Source organism: Neofelis nebulosa, chromosome 2 (assembly GCF_028018385.1).
Source record: "Neofelis nebulosa isolate mNeoNeb1 chromosome 2, mNeoNeb1.pri, whole genome shotgun sequence".
Classification (NCBI taxonomy): domain Eukaryota; kingdom Metazoa; phylum Chordata; class Mammalia; order Carnivora; family Felidae; genus Neofelis; species Neofelis nebulosa.
In genome coordinates this window covers 188533060-188549263 of record NC_080783.1, presented here as the reverse complement: position 1 = coordinate 188549263, position 16204 = coordinate 188533060, and the positions used below count along the sequence as shown (strand labels likewise).

The following is a 16204-nucleotide window of genomic DNA, read 5'->3' as shown; positions in this document are numbered from 1 at the left end:
GATTTTGTATGTACTTGTCTTATTGATTATTGAGAAAGGGGTCTTGAGATTTCCAAAAATAATTGTGAATTTGTCTATTTCTCCTTGGAGATCTCTACATTTTTGCTTCACGTATGGTGAACTCTTACCAGGATAGCTTTCCTAGCCCCTCCTAGAGCAACTTCATCACCAACCCACCCACCCCTACCCCAAAACCAACAGGGGAGAGGAAGATCCAGAGTGCAGCAGGCACTCTGTGTGTACAGTTAGGAGCACTGGTAGACCAGCCTGCCAGACTCACCCTATAGCCCCAAAATTAGTAGTTTCTATTATTATTTTAGTCACATGGTGCTTGTTTAGATTTACCTATGTTTACCAGTTTCTTTGTTCATTCATTGCCATGCCAGTTACCAATTCATTGCCTGTTGCCCCAAACCCACCGAGTGCATTGTCTCATTTTGTGCTCCTGGAGCTGGACCCTGAAACATTTTTTCCTTTACCCGTTAAACACATTTAACACAGTAATGTTAAACTGTGTCAGTAGAGAGCACCAGAGATTCACTGCAGGAGGAAGGGGCTTTTCTTTCTGTTTCCAGTGTGTTTGACTTCTTGTCACTTCTACAGCCAAGGGAACTGCCAGCAATGTGCATTCAGCCTGCAACAAGTTTTGCTGTCGCTGGTGGAAAGGCTTCCTATTTACCAATCCTAGCTCATAGTCCTCTACTCTGGTGTTACTTCTTGCATTTCCTACTTCCTGGGATCAAATTTTCTTCTTATCCTTTGGCTTTTCTTTGAATAAGAGCTTATTAGTGGTAAATTCTCCTTGTTCAGCACTTGGTCTTAAATGATGGACATGTCTTATATGTCTTATATGTCAGTCATGAATGATAATTTGGCTGGGTATGAAATTCTAGATTCATAGTTGTTTTCTTTTGACACTTAGAAAGTAACAACAACTTAGAAAATTCACAACATACTCAGGCAAGGAAAAAATCATGAAAGCAGCAAGGGAAAAAAAGTCCTTAACCTACAAGGAAGAGAGATCAGGTGTGCAGCAGACCTATCCACAGAAACTTGGCAGGCCAGAAAAGAGTGGCAGGATATATTCAATGTGCTGAAGTGGAACAATATGCAGACAAGATGTCTTTATCCAGCAAGTTTGTCATTCAAAATTGAAGGAGAGATTAAAAGTTTCCCAGACAAACAAAAATTAAGGGAGTTCATAACCACTAAACCAGCCCTGCAAGGAATTTTAAGGAGGACTCTCTGAGGAGAGAAAAGACAAAAAATAAATAAATAAAAACCAAAAGCAATAAAGACTAGAAAGGACCAGAGAACATCACTAGACATTCCAACTCTACAAGAAACATAATGACAATAAATTCATATCTTTCAGTACTCACTCTAAACGTCAATGGACTCAGTCCTCCAATCAAAAGACATACAGTAACAGAAAGGATAAGAAAACAAGATCCATTTTTATGCTGTTTACAAGAGACCCACTTTGGACCTAGAGACACCTTCAGATTGAAAGTAAGGGGATGGAGAACCATCTATCATGCTAATGGTCAACAAAAGAAAGCTGGAGTAGCCATACTTATACCAGACAATCTAGATTTTAAAATAAAGACTGTAATAAGAGATGAATAAGGGCATTATATCATAATTAAGGGGTCTATCCACCAAGAAGACCTAACAACTGTAAACATTTATGCTGAAAATGTGGTAGCACCCAAATATATAAATCAATTAATCACAAACATACAGAAACTCATTGATAATAATACCATAATACTAGGAGACTTCAATTTTTTCACCCCACTTACAGCAATGGACAGGTCATCTGATCAGAAAATCAACAAGGAAACAATGGCTTTGAATGACACACTGGACCAGATAGACTTAACAGATATATTCAGAACATTTCATCCTAAAGCAGTGGAATATACATTCTTCTCCAGTACACATGGAACATCCTCCAGAATAGATCACTTACTGGAACACAAATTAGCCCTCAACAAGTACAAAAAGATTGAGATCAGGGGTGCCTGGGTGGCTCAGTCGGTTGAACGTCTAACTTCGGCTCAGGTCATGATCTCATGGTTTGTGGTTACAGCCCCGCATAAGGCTCTGTGCTGATGGCTCGGAGCCTGGAGCCTGCTTCTGATTCCGTGTCTCCCTCTCTCTCTGCCCCTCCCCTGCTCACGCTCTGTCTCACTCTCTCTCAAAAATAAATAAACATTAAAAAAATAATAATTAATTAATTAAAAAAAAGATCGAGATCATACTGTGCATATTTTCAGACCACAACTCTATGAAACTCGAAATCAACCAACCACAAGAAAAAATTTGGAAGGGTAACAAATACTTGGACACTAAAGAACATCCTACTAAAGGATGAATGGGCTAACAAATAAGTTAAAGAGGAAATTACAAAGTACATGGAAGCCAATGAAAATGATAATACCACAACCCCAGACCTCTGGGACACAGCAAAGGCAGTCATAAGAGTAAAGAATATAGCAATCTAGGCCTTCCTAAAGAAGGAAGAAAGGTCTCAGATACACACCTATCTTACACCTTAAAGAGCTGGTAAAAGAACAGTAAATAAAACCCTAAACCAGCAGAAGAAAGGAAATAATAAAGATTAGAGCATAAATCAATGCTATCGAAAAAAAAAAAAAAACAAAACAAAACAGTAGAACAGATCAATGAAACCAGAAGCTGGTTCTTTGAAAGAATTAACAAAATTGATAAACCACTGGCCAGTGTGATCAAAAAAAAAAAAAAAAAAAAAAAGGAAAGGACCCAAATAAATAAAATCAAGAATGAAAGAGGAGAAATCACAACCAACACAGCAGAAATACAAACAATAATAAGAGAATATTATGAGAAATTATATACCAATAAAATGGGCAATCTGGAAGAAATGGACAAATTCCTAGAAACATAAGCCACCAAAACTGAAACAGAAAGGAATAGAAAATTTTAACAGACCCATACCCAGTAAAGAAATTGAATTAGTAATCAAAAATCTCCCAAAAAACAAGCGTCTAGGGACAGATGGTTTTCCAGGGGAATTCTACCAAACATTTAAGGAAAAGTTAACACCTATTCTCTTGAAGCTTTTCCAAAAAAACATAAATGGAAGGAAAACTTCCAAACTCTTTCTATGAAGTCAGCATTACCTTGACTTCAAAACCAAAGACCCCACTAAAAAGGAGAACTATAGACCAATTTCCCTGATGAACATGGATGCAAAAATCCTCAACAAGATATTAGCCAACTGGATCCAACAATACATTAAAAAAGTTATTCACCACGACCAAGTGGGATTTATACCTGGGATGCAGGGCTTGTTCAATATCTGCAAAACAATCAATGTGATTCACCACCTCAATAAAAGAAAGGACAAGAACCACATGACCCTCTCAATAGATGCAGAGAAAGCATTTGACAAAACACAGCATTGTTTCTTGGATTCCTACTCCCAAGAAAGTAGGGATAGGAGGATCATAACTCAAGATCATAAAAGCCATATATGAAAGACCCAACACTAATATCATCCTCAATGGGGGAAAACTGAGAGCTTTCCCCCTTAAGGTCAGGAACAAGACAAGGATGTCCACTCTCGCCACTGTTATTCAACATAGTATTGGAAGTCTTAGCCTCAGTAATCAGACAACACAAAGAAATAAAAGGCATCCAAATCAGCCAGGAGGAGGTCAAACTTTCACTCTTCGCAGGTGATATGATATTCTATATGAAAAACCCAAAAGATTCCACAAAAAAACTGCTAGAACTGATCTATGAATTCAGCAAAGTTGCAGGATATAAAATCAGTGCACAGATATTGGTTGCATTCCTACACACCAACAATGAAGCAACAGAAAGAGAAATCAAGGAATCAATCCCATTCACAATTGCACCAAAACCATAAAATACCTTGGAATAATTTTAACCAAAGAGGTGAAAATCTATACACTGAAAACTATAGAGAGCTTATGAAAGAAATTGAAGAAGACACAAAAAAAAATGCAAAAAGATTCCATGCTCTTGGATAGGAAGAACAAATATTGTTAAAATGTTGATACTACCCAAAGCAATCTACATATTCAATGTAATACCTATCAAAACAACACCATCATTCTTCACAGAGCTAGAACAATCCTAAAATTTGTATGGAACCAGAAAAGACCCCAAATAGCCAAAGCAGTCTTGAAAAAGAAAACCAAAGCAGGAGGCATCACAATCCCAGACTTCAAGCTGTATTACAAAGCTGTAATCATCAAGACAGTATGGTACTGGCACAAGAACAGACACTCAGATCAATGGAACAGAATAGAGAACCCAGAAATGGACTCACAAACGTATGGCCAACTAATCTTTGACAAAGCAGGAAAGAATATCCAATGGAATAAACACAGTCTCTTCAGCAAGTGGTGCTGGGAAAACTGGACAGCGACATGCAGAAGAATGAACCTGGGTCACTTTCTTACACCATACACAAAAATACACTCAAAATGGATAAAAGACCTAAATGTAAGGCAGGAAGACATCAAAATCCTCGAGGAGAAAGCAGGCAAAAACCTCTTTGATCTTGACTGCAACAACTTCTTATTCAACATGTCTCCAGAGGCAAGGGAAACAAAAGCAAAAATGAACTATTGGGACCTCATCAAAATAAAATCTTCTGTGCAGCGAAGGAAACAATTGGCAAAATTAAAAGAAACCAGTGGAATGGGAGAATATATTTGCAGATGACATATCAGATAAAGGGTTAGTATCCAAAATCTATAAAGAACCTATCAAACTCAACACTCAAAAAACAAATAATCCAGTGAAGAAATGGGCAAAAGACACGAGTAGGCACTTCTCCAAAGAAGACATCCAGATGGCTAACAGACACATGAAAAACTGCTCCACATCACTCATCATCAGGGAAATACAAATCAAAACCACAATGAGATACCACCTCACACCTGTCAGAATGGCTAATATTAACGACTCAGGCAACAACGGATGTTGGTGAGAATGTGGAGAGAGAGGATCTCTTTTGCACTGCTGGTGGGAATGCAACTGGTGCAGCCACTCTGGAAAACAGTATGGAAGTTCCTCAAAAAACTAAAAATAGAACTATCCTATGACCCAGCATTGAACTACTTGGTATTTATCCAAGGGATACAGGTATGCTGTTTCAAAGGGGCACATGCCCCAATGTTTATAGCAGCGCTACCAACAATAGCCAAAGTATGGGAAGAGCCCAAATGTCCATTGGTGGATGAATGGATAAAGAAGATGTGGCATATATACAATGGAGTATTACTTGGCAATCAAAAAGAATGAAGTTTTGTCATTTGCAACTACGTGGATGGAACTAGAGAGTATTATGCTAAGCAAAATTAGTCAGAGAAAGACAAAAATCATATGACTTCACTCATAGACGACTTTAAGACACAGAACAGACAAATATAAGGGAAGGGAAGCAAAAATAATATAAAAACAGGGAGGGGCTCTTTAAGAGCCTCTTAAATATGGACTCTTTAAGAGTCTCTTAAGTTAAGGGACTCTTAAATATGGAGAACAAACAGAGGGTTACTGGAGGGTTTGTGGGAGGGGGGATGGGCTAAGTGGGTAAGGAGCCTTAAAGAATCTACTCCTGAAATCATTGTTGCACTATATGGTAACTAACTTGGATGTAAATTTAAAAAATAAAATAAAATAAAATAAAATAAAATAAAATAAAATAAAATAAAATATAACATGAAAAAATAAATAAATAGATAAATAAACATTAAAAAAATTTTTTAAGAAAAAGAGAGAAAATCATTGAAATTATGAATCATAGATTCTGAAGTGGGTAAGGACAAAAATAAAGATAACATAGGAATCAGAATTAATGAAAAGAAAGAGCCAGTGGTTGTAGGCCCCAGTGAAGGGGAACAATTGAGTGATTACACTGTAAGTTGAGGAAGTAGTGGTCAGAAAATGGAATGTCTGGGGCTCTTGGGTGGCTCAGTTGGTTGAGTGTCCAACTTCAACTTTGGCTCAGGTCATGATCTCTCAGTTCATGAGTTTGAGCTCCACATCTGGCATGCTGCTGTCAGCCTGTCAGCAGAAAGCCCACTTCAGATCCTCTGTCCACCTCTCTCTGCCCTCCCCCTTCTTATGCACTCCCCAAAATAAATAAATATTTTTTTAAAAAAAGAAAGAAAATGGAGGTGGGATAATTCTTTGGCAATAGAAAAGACCAGGTATGGCTATGGCTAAAGTAGAATGTATCAATAAAATTCCTTTATTGATAAATGAATGAAAGAAAGGAGGTCAGACCACTGAATGGGGTCATCTATATGGGCACTGAAGTCACTCAAGATGATGGACTGAAGACTAAGACTTTGAGACAAGTGCAAAATTTTCATAGAAAAAAAATTATCCACGAGTCTGAAGGTAACAATGCCAAGGAAATGGTAAGCAGCAAAAACTTCTAAGGAGCGAGTGATTTTTCTAATAGGAAGAGAAGAATAATGGCTTGAAAGGAGACAGAAGGAACAAGGAAATACACCACATTCCCCCTGAAGAATTGCAGTTTGAGAGAAGGAGACATATGCAAGGGAAGCAGTGTCCTGTAGGAAAATCCAGGTTACAGTTAAAGCCAGGGGATTCAAGGGACAGGAAATAAAGAAACAGTCTGAGGAAACAGAAGGTTTTCCAGTCATGTTGCTGGACTTCTGAAGAATACAGCTGATAGTTTTGTGAAGTATGCAAGAGCATGGATGTTAGACCAAAGGAGAAAACTGAGCATATTATGGTGTTAGGAGTACAGAAGAGAATTGGGGCACCTGGATAGTTCAGTCCATTAAGTCTCTGAATTTAGCTCAGGTCATGATCTCATGGTTTGTGAGTTTGAGCCCCACATTGTGCTCTGTGCTGACAACTCAGAGCCTGGAGCTTGCTTTGGATTCTGTTTCCCTCCCTGCCCCTCCCCAGCTCGCTCTCTCTCTCTCTCTCTCTCTCTCAAAAATAAATAAACATTAAAAAAAATTTTAAAGAATACAGAAGAGAATAGAGGACCAAAGGAGCTTATGATTTGGGTGATGATCAAAGAAACCAAGAATGATAAGCAGACAGAATTGCTACATCAGACAAGAGGAAGAGAAGGGGAAGGGTATAGTAGCCTCCTAAATCATCTGACATGCAGCTGGACGTCTCAGGTAGTAAGCAAGAAAGTCCAAATCTAATTATTAGGCACTCAAGAGTTATTGGCTTCAGTCCTATGTTCCTGGCTCCAGGCAAGGGTCAGGCAACAAACCAAGGGACCCCAGGGACCAAGAGGAAAGCTGCACTGTAAAGTTCTGTTCTGAAACAACCCTACAAGATCCTGTCCAGAAACATGGGAGATGGTCATGCTGACTGACAGTGCTCTGTGCTATTTTGTGCCCCCGCCTGCATGCCCCCCTATGTCTCAAGTTTTGGTTCAAGTTTCAGTCACACCTGCTTTGTCACCTACTGCCTGTCCATATAGCTCCCTGCCTGGCCTACAGTATCTTTATTGGTAAAATGGACATACTATCTCTGATCACCTGTTATTCACGGAGAGATATAAATGATGTGAAAGGGCTTTGGAAAATGTAGTAAGTTAAATAGCTGGAGGCACTGTGACTTCTCACTTTGCCCACTTCTGATTCAGATCCGTTCTCTTGGTCCCCAGTCCCTCGCTGTGTCATAGCCCTTTGATCCATCTTGGCGTAGTGAGGGACAAAGCTACATGTTATCCCAAGGAACACAGACTAATACTACAGCCCCATTTCTTCTCTCTGCTATTTCCTGTGATCAATTCTCCAACCTAGCAACTGGGGCCATTTCCCTGGCTGGTGAGCATGCTGACTTACCCAAAGGGAGGGGGACACACATGTCATAATGGGCATTGAGCCATGGGATGATGTAATGGCTGGTTTGTGAGATAAATGCTGGGGTAGGTCTGAGCTTGTGCCCAGTTGCTCATTTTGCCAAGACGAGTAGCTAGAGAAACGCCATTTGGAAAAATGACAAGAAAGCTGCCCCCGATTTCTTCATCTCAGCCCCAGCCTACAACTTCCGCTCTGTCCCCTCATACTCTCGTTTCCCAACGCATCTTCCTCCCCTGCCTCCGAAAACTTCTGGCTGTCAGACTGTTCCCCAGTGCCGTCCACTTCCCTCAGTTTACAGCCCTACCTCTTTCCCACCTCTGACTAGAGTCATCCCTTCTTGCTACCCTACCTTACCAGTTTCCCTGCCCAGCTCTTCCTCTGTTCCTTCCAGACCACCCCCTCGCCGCTCTGTTCATCTCGCACCTCTTTCCTGTTACTGTTTTGTCTTGGCTCCTACTCCCCCTCCTAGCCCTTCTTTCTAGATCCTTGGAGTCGGGTTCTCCCCAGCACTCCAACCAGCCCCAACCAGACCTCCATGATTCACAAATCTCATCCTGGAGGAATGGTTTCCCAGCAAGTGGGACAGTTGTGGTACAGTCCATAGGTGCTAGGACTGTGGATCCCCAGGAGCCTGACCTGATGAACATCGGGAATGGCCAGCCAACATCCATTTTGGAGGGTAAGCTCAGTTATTTACAGGACCCCTTTTCCATGATGGTGTTTTTCAGCCATAACCTGAACATCTTACTACTGTCTGTATTTTGCCTTCATCCTTGTCAATCCTTTTCAGATGCCAGAGACACGTTTAATAGGATCCTTTTTCTAGAGAATCTGTTACTTTCCTCTCTTATATGATAAGCCAGCCTGAGTGAGCTTTTACATTTGTAACTTGCTTCTCCATAGAACTTGGTCTGTGACCACGGAGCAAATAGCAAGACCAGAGACAGAAAGTAGAGAAGAGTGAGTGGAAAACATCTAATCTGATCTCTAGGAGGTAAATCCTATTGATCTGCCCTAGATTAAAGTGAATGCAAGAATGGGTGACCCCCTAAGAACTCACACACAGAACACAAGGCCCCTATTATAGTTATATGGGGGATTAAGGTTTTTGGTCTGGTTCCTCCAAGACTCTATTTCTCCACATACTCGGACTGTAGAAACTTGCCAGGGACTTTGTGCCTTTGAGAAATGCCTCCTGCAAGAAGATGATGGGTGTGTCAGGGGGTGGGGCTCCATTGTGTTCTCATCCAAACTCTGAAGGCTGAACCTCTATACCCCAGAATATGGCAGGTAGCAGAGCCTAGAAGGCAAGGACACGTCCAGATCCTACCCAGATGAGAGCATCAGATGAACAGATGATACATTTTCTTAAAAGTGCTCTTCTCAAACTAATCATAGATTCAGTGCATTCACAACCAAAATCCTAACAAACATTTTTAGGGAACTTGACAAGCTGATTATAATTTGGATGGATTATAATTTGGATGGCAAAAGGGCCAAGAATAGCCAAGACTCTCTTAAGAACTGGTAGGAACAATTTTCCTACCAGATATCAGGACTTATCACAAAAAGAGTAATTAAGATAGTATAGCAGTAGTACAAGCATAAACCAATAGACAAGTGGCATAGAAAAGAATCCAGAAACGGGTTTACACATATGTGGACACTTGACTTAAGATAAAAGTATCATAGCAGATCAAGGGGGCTAGGACTATCTTTTCAATAAATTGGTTCTTGGTCTATTGGATAGTCAAACGGAAAAAACTAAGCTAGATTCCTATCACATACTACGACAAAAATCAATTTCAGGTAAAAGATGCATCTAAATATTAAAGAGTAAAAATAAGTCATGTAGAATTGTTCTGTCATACATGGCCGTTGAGCATGTGAGATGTGCTATTGAGTATGAAAGGTGCACTGGATTTTAAACACTTAGTATGAAAGAACAATAAAATATCTCAATAGTTTCTAAATTAAAATGTTGAAATGAGAATTTGGATATACTGGGCTAAATAAAACATCTTTCAAATTAATTGAATTCTTTTTGCTCTTTTATTAAAAAATTTTTCTTTAATGTTTATTTATTTTTGAGAGAGACAGAGACAGAATGTGAGTGGGTTGGGGCAGAGAGAAAGGGAGACACAGAATCCGAAGCAGGCTCCAGGCTCCGTGCTGTCAGCACAGAGCCTGACGCAGGGCTCAAACTCACGAGCTGTGACATCATGACCTGAGTCGAAGTCAGATGCTCAACCAACTGAGCCACCCAGGCACCCCTTTGATCTTTTATTTTTAAAAAATTTTCTTAATGTTTCTTTATTCTTGAGAGACAGTGTGAGCAGGGAAGGGACAGAGAGAGAGGGAGACACAGAATCCAAAGCAGGCTCCAGGCTCCAGGTTCCAAGCTGTCAGCACAGAGCCTGATGCAGGGCTCAAACCCACAAACCACGAGATCGTGACCTGAGCCAAAGTCGGACGCTTAACCCACTGAGCTACCCAGGTGCCCCTCTTTTTGCTCTTTTAATTAGATACTAGAAAATTTTAAATTACTTGTGTGGCTTGCCTCAGAGTTTTATTGGACAGTCCTGATTTGAAGGTTATATAAGAAAATATCTTCACAACATCAGGTAGAAAAAAATGTCTCCAATGGCACTTAGAAAGCACTAATCATAAAGGGAAAAACTGATACATTTGACCATATTTAAATTTTAAGAAGATACTACAAAGTGTATTTCAAGTTATCAAAACAACATTATTAAGAGACTAAAAAGGCAAACGGTACAGCGGGAAAAGAATTTGTAGAACATACAACTCCCAAAAGGTTTATATCATTAATACATGATGACCTCCAACAAACTGATAAAGAGAAGACAAACAATCCAAAAGAAAAATAGAATAAGATTTGTAACAGGAACTTCATAAAGAGGATGTCCAAATGACCAATAAGCATACCAAAAAAGTTGGCCAATCTCCTTAGTCAGTAGAAAGATGCAAATTAAAACCATAATGGGATGGACTCCCAAGTATATGGCCAACAAAATGTTGGCACATGTGCACCAAGAGACATCTATAACAAATGTGCACACAAGGGGCACCCGGGTGGCTCAGTTGATTGAGCTTCCGACTTTGGCTCAGGTCATGATCTCACGGTCTGTGAGTTTGAGCCCCACGTCAGGCTCTGTGCTGACAGCTCAGAGCCTAGAGCCTGCTTCAGATTCTGTGTCTCCTTCTCTCTCTGACCCTCCCCCATTCATGCTCTGTCTCAAAAATAAATAAACATTAAAAAAATTTTTTAAATAAATTTAAAAATGTGCACACAGCATTATTTGTAAGAGTCCATATTGAAACAGCCCAATGTCCATCAGGAGTAGAATGAGTAAATAAATTGTGGTATAGTCACAAAACCGAACAGTACACAGCAATGAAATCACAGCTACACACAACAGCATAGATGAATTTCACAAACATAATGTTGAGCAAAAGAAGTCAAACACAAAGGTATGTGTACCATATGATTCCATTTATATAATGTGAAAAACAGGGCAAGTAATCTTTGGTGTTCCACATCAGGATAGTGGTTACCTTTGAGGAGAACAGGGAAGACAGTGTTCAGGGGGTGGGTGGTGGTGTGAGAGAGGCCTCTGGGATGGTGTTAGTGTTCTAGTGTCAGCTTCTGAGATGGTTACACGGATGTACTTTGTGCTGAATCAGTACGAGCTGCCCCTTTTGGAGGAAAGCACTTTGCTGTGTACGTGCAATGTTTCACCATAAAAAGGTTTTGTTTTGATTTTGAAACATGAGTGCTTATCGAGAATCCCTAACTTATAACTGAGTTCTGATGTCGTGGTGTCAGGCAGGAGGTGCAAGGGGCTTCCACAAAGGACCCAGAGGCTCTCTCCTTTTGTCTTCCCTCCCCATCTGCCAAATGTAGAGAGGGCATCATATGGTCTTTCTCTTTTATTTGTTAATATGGTGAATTGATATTTCCAAATACTACACCAACCTTACGTCTCTTCGACAAACCCCACTTGGCTATGGTATATTATTCTTTTCATATATTGCTGGATACAATTTTCTAATACTTAGTTAAGGATTTTTACATCTATGCTCATGAGGGTTATTTACCTTTAGTCTTGCTTTTTGTAATAATTTGCCTGGTTTCAGTGTTGATGTAACGCTGACCTCACAATGAGTTAGGAAATGGGACGCCCGGCTGGCATGCAGTTCTTGATCACAGGGTCGTGAGTTCGAGCCCCACGTTGGGGGGGGGGGGTGGCGCTTATTTAACATTTTTCAGTTAAAAAAATTAAAATAGCACATAAAAAAATGAGTTGGGAAATGCTTCTTCCACTTCTGTTTTCTGAATGAGTTTGTGTAGGAATGGTATTTTCTGCATATGTTTGACAGGCTGACCAGAGAAGCCATCTGGACCATGTGGGGAATTTTTCAATTACAAACTGAATTTTTAAAAATAAATATAAAGCAATGCAGATTTTCCATTTCTTCTCTTTTCCTTTTTTTTTCTATCTTTGTCAGTTCTAGAAATCTATGCCTTCACAGAAGTTATCCATTTCATCTAAGTTTTCAAATTTCTGTTTGTTGCTTTTACTCCTGGCTCTGGGTCACATTTTCCTACTTCTTAACTGTCTGCTTTTCTAATACTTTTCTATTGGTGCTGCTCCCTGGGAATGATACATTGTTGAGTGCTGGATTTTGTTGTCTTTTTTTTTTTTAAGTTTTATTTACTTATTTTGAGAGAGAGAGAGCATGAGCAAGGGAGGGTAAGAAAGAGGGAGAGAGAGAATCCCAAGCAGGCTCCATGCTATCAGTGTGGAGCCCCACGCGGAGCTTGAACTCCCGAACCTTGAGATCATGACCTGAGCCAAAATCAAGAGTCAGATGCTTAACCAACTGAGCCACCCAGACACCGCTGTTGTTTTCTTTAAAAAGTATTGGAAATCTTTCTGGCAGGCCACTTGGCCATTTGTGGATCCATTTGATACTTTCAGAGCTTGTTTGTGAACTTTGTTGGGGAAAGGCTAGACCAACGTTTTCTCTAAAGCTAGCTTAGTCCTATTACTAAAATGCAAACTTCCGGGGGCCTCTACCCAACACCTTCAACTAGGACTCTCTACCCTGTGTGGCCAGAACTCACTCTTCTCTCCATCCCATATGAGCTCTGGGTGGTGTTGGGCTCACAGCTCCCCAGTCACTTCACTGAGTTTCGCCCTTCTTAGTATCAGGCAAGACTCAAGGGGTTTCCATGCACATCTTTGGCTCTCCTTCCCTCTCTCCCCCACCCCTCCCTCCAATTTCCTGCTCCACAAATTGTCAGCTGCCTTGCACTCCTGAACCTCAGTCTGTGTCTCCCCAACCAGCCAGTATCACCTGCTCAGCTTGGGATTCCCTTCCCTGCATATTTCAGAAAGTGTCTCCAGAGAGAAGTGTGGAGCGACTGTAGGGTTCATCTCACTTGTCCCCCTTCTCTCGAAGAATCACAGTCCAGCGCCACTCGGTGCCCAGGGTCTGCATTTGCCTAGTTGTTTGCAGCAGGAGAGCAAGCCCAGAAGGAAAAGTCTTGTTTTCTTATTTTACCGTCTGTTTTGCCTCTCCAATCTCCTACATTCACTCTGTACCATGTAGACTCCATCTTGTACCATATAGAGTTGGTCTGTTTGTAGTTTTAAGTAATAGGATTATACTTTAAACCTTAGCCTTTTTTTTAAAATATGAAATTTATTGTCAAATTGGTTTCCATACAACACCCAGTGCTCATTCCAACAGGTACCCTCTTCAATACCCATCACTCGCCCTCCCCTCCCTCCCATCCGCCATCAACCCTCAGTTTGTTCTCAGTTTTTAAGAGTCTCTTATGTTTTGGCTCCCTCCCTCTCTAACCTTTTTTTTGTTTCTTCCCCTCCCCCATGGTCTTCTGTTAAGTTTCTCAGGATCCACATAAGAGTGAAAACATACGGTATCTGTCTTTCTCTGTTTGACTTATTTCACTTAGCATAACACTCTCCAGTTCCATCCACGTTGCTACAAAAGGCCATATTTCATTCTTTCTCATTGCCACATAGTATTCCACTGTGTATATAAACCACAATTTCTTTATCCATTCATCAGTTGATGGACATTTAGGCTCTTACCATAATTTGGCTGTTGTTGAAAGTGCTGCTATAAACATTGGGGTACAAGTGCCCCTATGCATCAGCACTCTTGTATCCCTTGGGTAAATTCCTAGCAGTGCTATTGCTGGGTCATAGGGTAGATCTGTTTTTAATTTTTTGAGGAACCTCCACACTTAAACCTTAGCCTTTGATAGTTTTTTCAGTGAGCCCTGTTTTAAGGTCTGCCCTTACTGCTGCAGTGATCTAATTTGTGGTTCTAACTGCTGCATAGCAGCTCACCGGCATACAACGTATAGCTCTTTATCTATTAAGACATTTTGTATGATAGGGATACCTATTTTTACTTTTTTTTCTTCATAAAAGTTTCATGCATTCTTTGTTAGGTTAACTCCTAGATAATTCAGTTTGTTGCTAATGTGAATGGCATTTTCTATTATATTTTTCTAGTTGGTTTCCATGACCTAGGTCTCTGCATCTGCTTCCAATTGAGATGGTAACACAGAGATTTCAAGAGAAATCTGCAACCTCAGACACTGGATGAGAAACTAGAGGGCCAGACCTCTTCAGCTTTTTCAATACATAGTCGGGGAGTTTAGAAACACACTGATGGCTTGGAATGGCCCAAGGTAAGCAGAAGGTAGCCCCAGAGAGTCACTGGGCTAGCCTGTAGTGGGCTGGGCTGTGATGTGCGCAGAATCCATATCAGGGCACCTGGGAAACATAATAATGTGAGACTGGAGTGGAGAAGAGATAAAGTTACAGTGACTCCCACCTCTCCTCCTTCTGAGCCTCTCCCTAGCCCTAGCCTTGTATGGAAAACGGATGCTGGACCACTGGGTCCAAGCTGAAGAAAGGTCAGTTTAGCAGGGGACAAATACTTCTAGAATGATGGTTCATCTCTACGTAGGCTTAGGAAGGTAGTGAAAACTTTTTTTTAAAAGTTATTTGTTTATTTTGAGAGACACAGAGATAGTGTGAGTGGAGGAGGGGCAGAGAGAGAGGGAGACAGAGACACCCAAGCAGGCTCCCTGCTGTAGCACAGAGCCCAATGTGGGGCTCAAACCCATGAAATTGTGAGATCGCGACCAGAGCCGAAACCAAAAGCCAGATGCTTAATCAACTGAGCCACCCAGCCACCCTCGTAGTGAAATCTTTAGAAGGCTGTTTGAGCCTTTGCTAGAAAAAGGGATCCAGGGGCACCTGGGTGGCTCAGTTGGTTAAGTGTCCAACTTCAGCTCAGGTCATGATCTCACGGTTCATGAGTTCGAGCCCCCCATTGGGCTCTGTGCTAGCAGCTCAGACCCCGGAGACTGCTTCGGATTCTGTGTCTTCCTCTCTCTCTGCCCCTCCCCCACTGGTTCCCTCTCTCTCTCTCAAAAATAAGTAAACATTAAAAGAAAAAGAAAAAGGGACCCAGGTGTGGCTCACAATGATGAGTAACAAAGGCTTCTTTGGCTCAGCCGTGGTGTGATAAAGTGTGTTTGCGTTTCTTTATCATGTAAGGGTTTATGTAATGATGTAAGCAGAAGATCACAGTACTAACTGATCAGACATCCAATCAGTTAGCAAACATTTACCAAACACCTATATCTGTCCACACTATGCCAGGTACTGGCAGTGCAGAAATGGCCCTGATATATTTCTATTCTCGAGTAACTTACCTATAAACAAAGAAGCTTAGTAAAGTATTCCAGGAACTACAGATTGGGAGTAGAACATGGCACAGAAAAAAATTGGACTAGGGGCTATAGAGTCCAGAAAGGTTTCTGAAAGATTACATGTGATCTCATTATAAACACGTGTTCTCCAGACAGACAAGGGGGAAAGAACCTTCCAGGACAAGGGCAAGGAGCAGCAGGAGCTAAAACAAGAAGCCATTAAGTAGCTGGCTGGGCTCAGGAAACTGCAGGTGTGTCATATAACTGATGTGTTCAACACTGGGTCCCAGACCTAAACACATCCTGGACTACACTGTGTCCTGAATGAATGGATGGATGGATGGATGGATGGATCAATGCATGAAGCACTTAGCTGAAAAGTGCATGGGCTGGCAAACTGCATTATAGGAGGTATCTAGAGTTGTCATGTTCATAGAAAAAGAGAGTAAAATGGTAGTTGCCAGAGGCTAGGGGGAGGGGGACATGGGGAGTTGTTTAATGGCTGTGAAATAATTCTGGAAATTGGTTTCAC

At 40.9% G+C, this 16204-nt stretch overlaps 1 long non-coding RNA gene across 1 annotated transcript in view; it reads left to right on the top strand.

The window, feature by feature from the left end:
* Positions 1-15992, top strand: part of LOC131504887 (uncharacterized) — a 51484-nt gene extending 35492 nt beyond the window's left edge. The window contains exons 4-5 of the long non-coding RNA XR_009258175.1: positions 14462-14640; positions 15825-15992. This is a non-coding gene — a long non-coding RNA (uncharacterized LOC131504887). The remainder of the gene's footprint in view (positions 1-14461; positions 14641-15824) is intronic.
* Positions 15993-16204: the final 212 nt, after the last annotated feature.